This window comes from Mus caroli, chromosome 3 (genome assembly GCF_900094665.2).
Source record: "Mus caroli chromosome 3, CAROLI_EIJ_v1.1, whole genome shotgun sequence".
Lineage (NCBI taxonomy): Eukaryota > Metazoa > Chordata > Mammalia > Rodentia > Muridae > Mus > Mus caroli.
Window position 1 is genome coordinate 80953825 of NC_034572.1, and position 5674 is coordinate 80959498.

Below are 5674 nucleotides of genomic sequence, written 5' to 3' on the forward strand. Positions count from 1 at the left end.
AATCTAAAAAAAATAAGAGATTTATTAAGTGTATGTATACCACACATGTTCAGGTACCCACTGGAGGCCAGAAGACTGCATGAGCCCCCCTAGAGCAGGAGTTATAAGCAGTTGTGACCCAGCTGATGTGTGTGCTAGGGTTCCCTCCCAGGGGTCCTCTAGAACAACAGTAAGTGCTTTAACTAGAGTCATCTATGCAGCCCTAGTTATATTCATTCTTTCTTTCTTTCTTTCTTTCTTTCTTTCTTTCTTTCTTTCTTTCTTTCTTTGTCTCTCTCTCTCTCTCTCTCTCTCTCTTTCTTTCTTTTATTTAACTTACCTAGTTAATGTGTCTGTTTATTGTGGTGCTGGGAATAGAACTCACAGCCTTATCTGTGCTAGATAAGCATTCTGTTGTTTAGCTACACCCCCAGCCCCCAACTATCCCAAAGGCCAATCTGTTGGCAGCAATTCTTCAGCTGAAGATCCCTCGTTGTGTGAATGACAACAAAGGTTAGCTCTCACAGCCAGTCTGAGACCTTACCTCAAAATAAAGTTTCACACTGAGTTAGGTGTCACACACCTGTCATCTCAGCAGAAAGTGAGTCCAAGGCCAATCCGAACTACATAGCAAGTCTTCCTTTAGGAAGAAGAGAGCTGGAGAGATGTCTTAAATGTTAAAAGACTACCGGCTGCTCTTCTGGAGTATCAGGTACAATCCCTAGCCCCCACATGGTAGTCCAGAGCCATCTGTAGCTCCAGTCCCAGGGGTTTTGATGCCTTCTTCTGGCCTCTGAGTGTACTTTGCATTCATATGGCGCATAGACATACATGCAAAGCAACCATACACATAAAATTAGAGAGAGAGAGAGAGAGGATAGTAGACTGCTTGCCCAGCATCTGTCAGTGCATGTATTCAATTCCCAATATTTCAAAAATGAACAAATAAGAACCAGAGAAAAACTTACATAAATAAATGATAAAACAAATAGTGTAAGATGTTCAGTGTAAAGTCAGGTGCTGATCCAATGCACTGGAAAACTCCATCCTCTCCATCCTGGAAAACTACGTGCCACCATGACCTGCTTACACTGTGTGATGTCTGTGAAAGCTCCCAAAACTCTGTTGGTGTGGCCAAGTGACAGAGAGCTTGCCAAGCGTGCCGGGTGTTCTGGGGATCCTGCCCAGGGAGGAAAGGAGGCGGTGGCGGTGGCAGCAGCATGAGGTTTATTAGGCAAAAAGAGCCCTTCGTGTGCTGCACTTGGTTCATAAAGCATTTCTACAAACACTGTGGCAGGAGGGCCTCACATACGCAAACCTTTTTTAGTAGCTTTATTTAGTTTTATGTGTTTGGATGTTTTTTCTGAACACGTGTTCCGTGTGTGCCTGGTGCCCATGGAGGTCGGAGGAGGGTGGGTGTTGGATCCCTGGGACTGGAGTTGGGATGGTTGTGAGTTGTCTTTTGCTACTTTGTGGGCTCTTCTTTCTTCCACCCTTCTCCACCTTTTCCCACCCTTTCAACCCCCTCACACTAGATAGAGAGAAAAGGGGACAGAAAGGAAAGGGAGCTATGTCATTCTTAAACTACCTCCTGCTGATTAAGGGGGCACTGAGTTCCTTGGGGCAAGTTTGAACTTTGCTGTCAGGATATCTAATTTCTTATTTCTTCTTTGTCCATGACTACTTAACAACCAACAACTCACCTATCAGGGCCCTAGCATTTATATACCTTCTAAAAAGTCCCCAGATTTCCAAATGACACACAATTTGCAGAAACTACAGCTGGCAAAAGTACTCCCCTATAGAGCACGAGGCAAATCATAGTCACCTGCTGTGGTCAGTCAAAAGCAACCCCATATCCCCGCACCTGGGATCAAAACAAAAACACATTCCCAGAATATTTCTGTGTTTTCAAAGGAACTGCAACTCCAAAATTGTTACTGCAGTTGTGAACTACTGGGTGGATGCTGGGGTTGGAACCCAGGTCTTCCCAAGAGCAGCAAGCACTCTAAACTGAGTCATCTCTCCAGCCCATACACAGATCTTTAAAAAGGCAAAAAAAAAAAAAAAAAAAGGGGGGGGGGGGTCTGGATTGTCACAAGATGGGGGTGCAGGAAGGNTTCCCAAGAGCAGCAAGCACTCTAAACTGAGTCAAATCTCCACCCCAAAAACATCTATAAAAAAAAAAAAAAAAAAAAAAAAAAAGGGGGGGGGAGGTCTGGATTGTCACAAGATGGGGGTGCAGGAAGGCACTTACATAGGCCCCAGCCTTCTCAGGATATGTTGCTCATGGTAGGGCACCGCAAGACATGGTAGTGTTCACAGATGTCAGGAAGTCAGGTTGAAATGCATCACTGAGGGTCTCCTGAAAACAGCCTTTGAGAGTCAGTGGCTCATGCTACCCACCCCCTTTCTGCCCCCTTTTCCAGTTTAGTGAAATAATAAAATATAGAAGGAACAGTATTGATCTCTGAGGTGAAGGATTGATTGGGACAATAATAATGAAGTTGGCAATAGACCCATTTCTCTCTTAGAGGTGGAAGCTGACCTTGGATGGCAGTGAGTTGACAAGTGGTGGCAATTAATGAGACAAGAAGGAAAGAAGTGGCAAATACAATTTACTTTATTACCATCATTTTGTAGAAGGAGGAAAAGGTAAGAGACTTTCTAGAACATGCCTACAGGGCATATAGAACAATGGAGCAGTGGTTTTAGGAAGTAGGATGGCTCAGTGAGTTCTTTTTTGTTTGTTCTTTAATTTTTGTATTTTTTTATTTATTATTATTATTATTATTTTATTATTATTGTTTTTTTGAGACAGGATTTCTCTGTGTGGCCCTGGCTGTCCTAGAACTCACTCTGTAGACAAGGCTGGCCTCGAACTTAGAAATCTGCCTGCCTCTGCCTTCCAAGTGCTGGGACTAAAGGCGTGTGCCACCACTGCCTGGCTTGTTTGTTCTTTAAGACAGATCTCTCTATGCACTGCTGGCTGTCTTGGAACTTAGCATTTAGGCCAGGCTAGCCTTCATCTAAGAGATCCTACAAGTAGCACCTGCCTCCATGTGCTGGAATTAAGTGCATGTGCCCTGATGCTCTGCTGCCTGCTGAGTTCTGACTGCTAAGAGAGGTGCAAGTATGAGAAGTTGGTGAGGTGCTTACTCATGGGCTGGGATTCCTGATGGCTGGAAGGACCCAGAAGGCTGAGTTTGGTCCTCAGTACTGGTGTTCCTGGAGTAAGCGGTTCTTCTGCACTCATCCCCAGTACCTGTTCCTTTGCCTTCTGTGCCAGAGACGGTAGGCACCGACTGAGAGCTGTGCTGTGTTTGGCACTGAGTTCTAAGGTAGTCAGAATTTAGTGGGGCATGGAGGTGCACACATTTAATCCCAGCACCCAGCACCAAGGCAGGCAGGTTTTAAAGCTAGCCTGGTCTACAAAGTGAGTTCTAGGGCAGCCACAACCACATAGTAAACCCTGTCTGAAAAAGGAATCTATCTAAATTGGTATCTGACACTTAAAAATCATATTTCAAGGGCTTGAGAGATGGCCTGGCAGTGAAGAGAGCATGCTGCTCTTTCAAAGGACCTGAGTTCTGTTCCCAGCACCCCACTTCAAACAGCTCACAAACACCTGTAACCCCACCTCTGACCTGCAGCATCTAAACTCATGTACACAAACCCACACACGGGGGCTGGTGAGATGGCTCAGTGGGTAAGGGCACCCGACTGCTCTTCCAAAGGTCCAGAGTTCAAATCCCAGCAACCACATGGTGGCTCACAACCATCCGTAACGAGATCTGGCTCCCTCTTCTGGAGTGTCTGAAGACAGCTACAGTGTACTTACATATAATCAATAAATAAATCTTTAAAAAAAAAAAAAAAACAAACCCACACACAAATGCAGTACACTTAATTAAAAATAAATAAAATATTTCAAATAATTTGGATCCAGATTATTTAAAAAAGAAGAAAAAGAAAATGGGGCTACAACCACATGGTGGCTCACAACCATCTGTAATGGAATCTCTTCTAGTGTGTGTCTAAAGAGAATGACAGTGTACTCACATACATAAAATAAATAAATCTATATAAACAAATATTATTTAAAATGGAAAATGAGGGCCGGGCGTGGTGGCGCACGCCTTTAATCCCAGCACTTGGGAGGCAGAGGCAGGCGGATTTCTGAGTTCGAGGCCAGCCTGGGCTACAGAGTGAGTTCCAGGACAGCCATGACTACACAGAGAAACCCTGTCTCGAAAAACCAAAAAAAATAAAAAAAATAAAAATAAAAAAATAAAATAAAATGGAAAATGAGCCTGGCGGTGCACACCTATATAATTCCAGCATTTGTGCCATACACACACACACAAAAATCCAAACAATCAAACAAAACACTGGAAAACAGGCAGACCTAAAATGAGTAACTGTCCTGGTTAGCTTCAGCAGTCAACTTGATACAAAACTGTGAGTCCCTGAACAGAGGGAATCTCACTAAAGAGTTACTCAGATCAGATAGGACTGTGGCACATCTGTGGGACAGATGTTCAATTGTCCATTGAGGCAGGAAGGCTCAATCCACTGTAGCATGCCTAGGCAGGGGAGCCTGGGCTGGGTAAGAATGGTACGTGGGCCTGGGAGCAAGCCAGTAATCAGTGGAGGTTGCACTTCCTTTCCTCAGAAGGAGGCAGAGCCAGGTGTGATGGCACAAGAATTTAATCCCAGCTCTCAGAAGGCAGAGGCAGACAGATCTTGGAATTTGAGGTCAACATAGTCTACAGAGAGAGTTTCAGGACAGTAGGGCTACTTATAAAGACCCTCTCTCAAAAAAAAAAAAAAAAAAGACAGAAAGAAGGAAAGAAAAAGGAGACAGAAAGTGCTGTGTTGGTGGCACAGGAGAGATTGTTGTACCAAAGCGCTTTTGCTACAATGGGTGAGGGCAAAAGATTGTTGCTGTCTAGCAGGTGTCTGTCTTCTCTACCTGGTACACACTGGCCCGCAGGAAGTACAACTCTTTTGGACAGCCATCTGTTCTTTGGCTGCCTTCTCTTTACTCCTTTTCAAGGTAGTATCATCAGCTCCTACTTTTAAAGCAAACCTTAAATTCCAGTGGCTCAAATTCCATTGTGTAGAGCCTGAATCTCCCCTAGAGTGTCACACCTTTGTATCCAGCCACTCTGGGGTTGTATTCAGACAGATCCCCTGGTTATATTCAACGGGAGCACAGGAGCTTCAGGACTGAAGACATCAGTTTCTCCTAAAGTCTTTATTCTAGTTAAAGGTCACACTGCTTTCTTAGATGCTCAAATTGTGTCTGCCTATCCCTCTTTCCAGATGTGAACGTGCACAGAAGTGTGCATGTAGTGGGCAGGGATTTAAGACTAGGAACAGGGGCAGGGAGATGACTCAGCAGGGAAAAGCATTTGTTCTGCAAGCCCGATGACCCAAGCTTCATTCCTGGAAGCTAATTAACGGTGGAAGGAAAGAACTCAATCCAGAATCATCCTTAAACCTCACACATGCCAATCACACACGCACACACACACACGCACACACACACACACACGCACACACACACATGCACACACACACACATGCATACACACACATGCACACACACACACACATGCACACACACACACATGCATACACACACATGCACACACACACACACATGCACACACGCACACATGCACACACA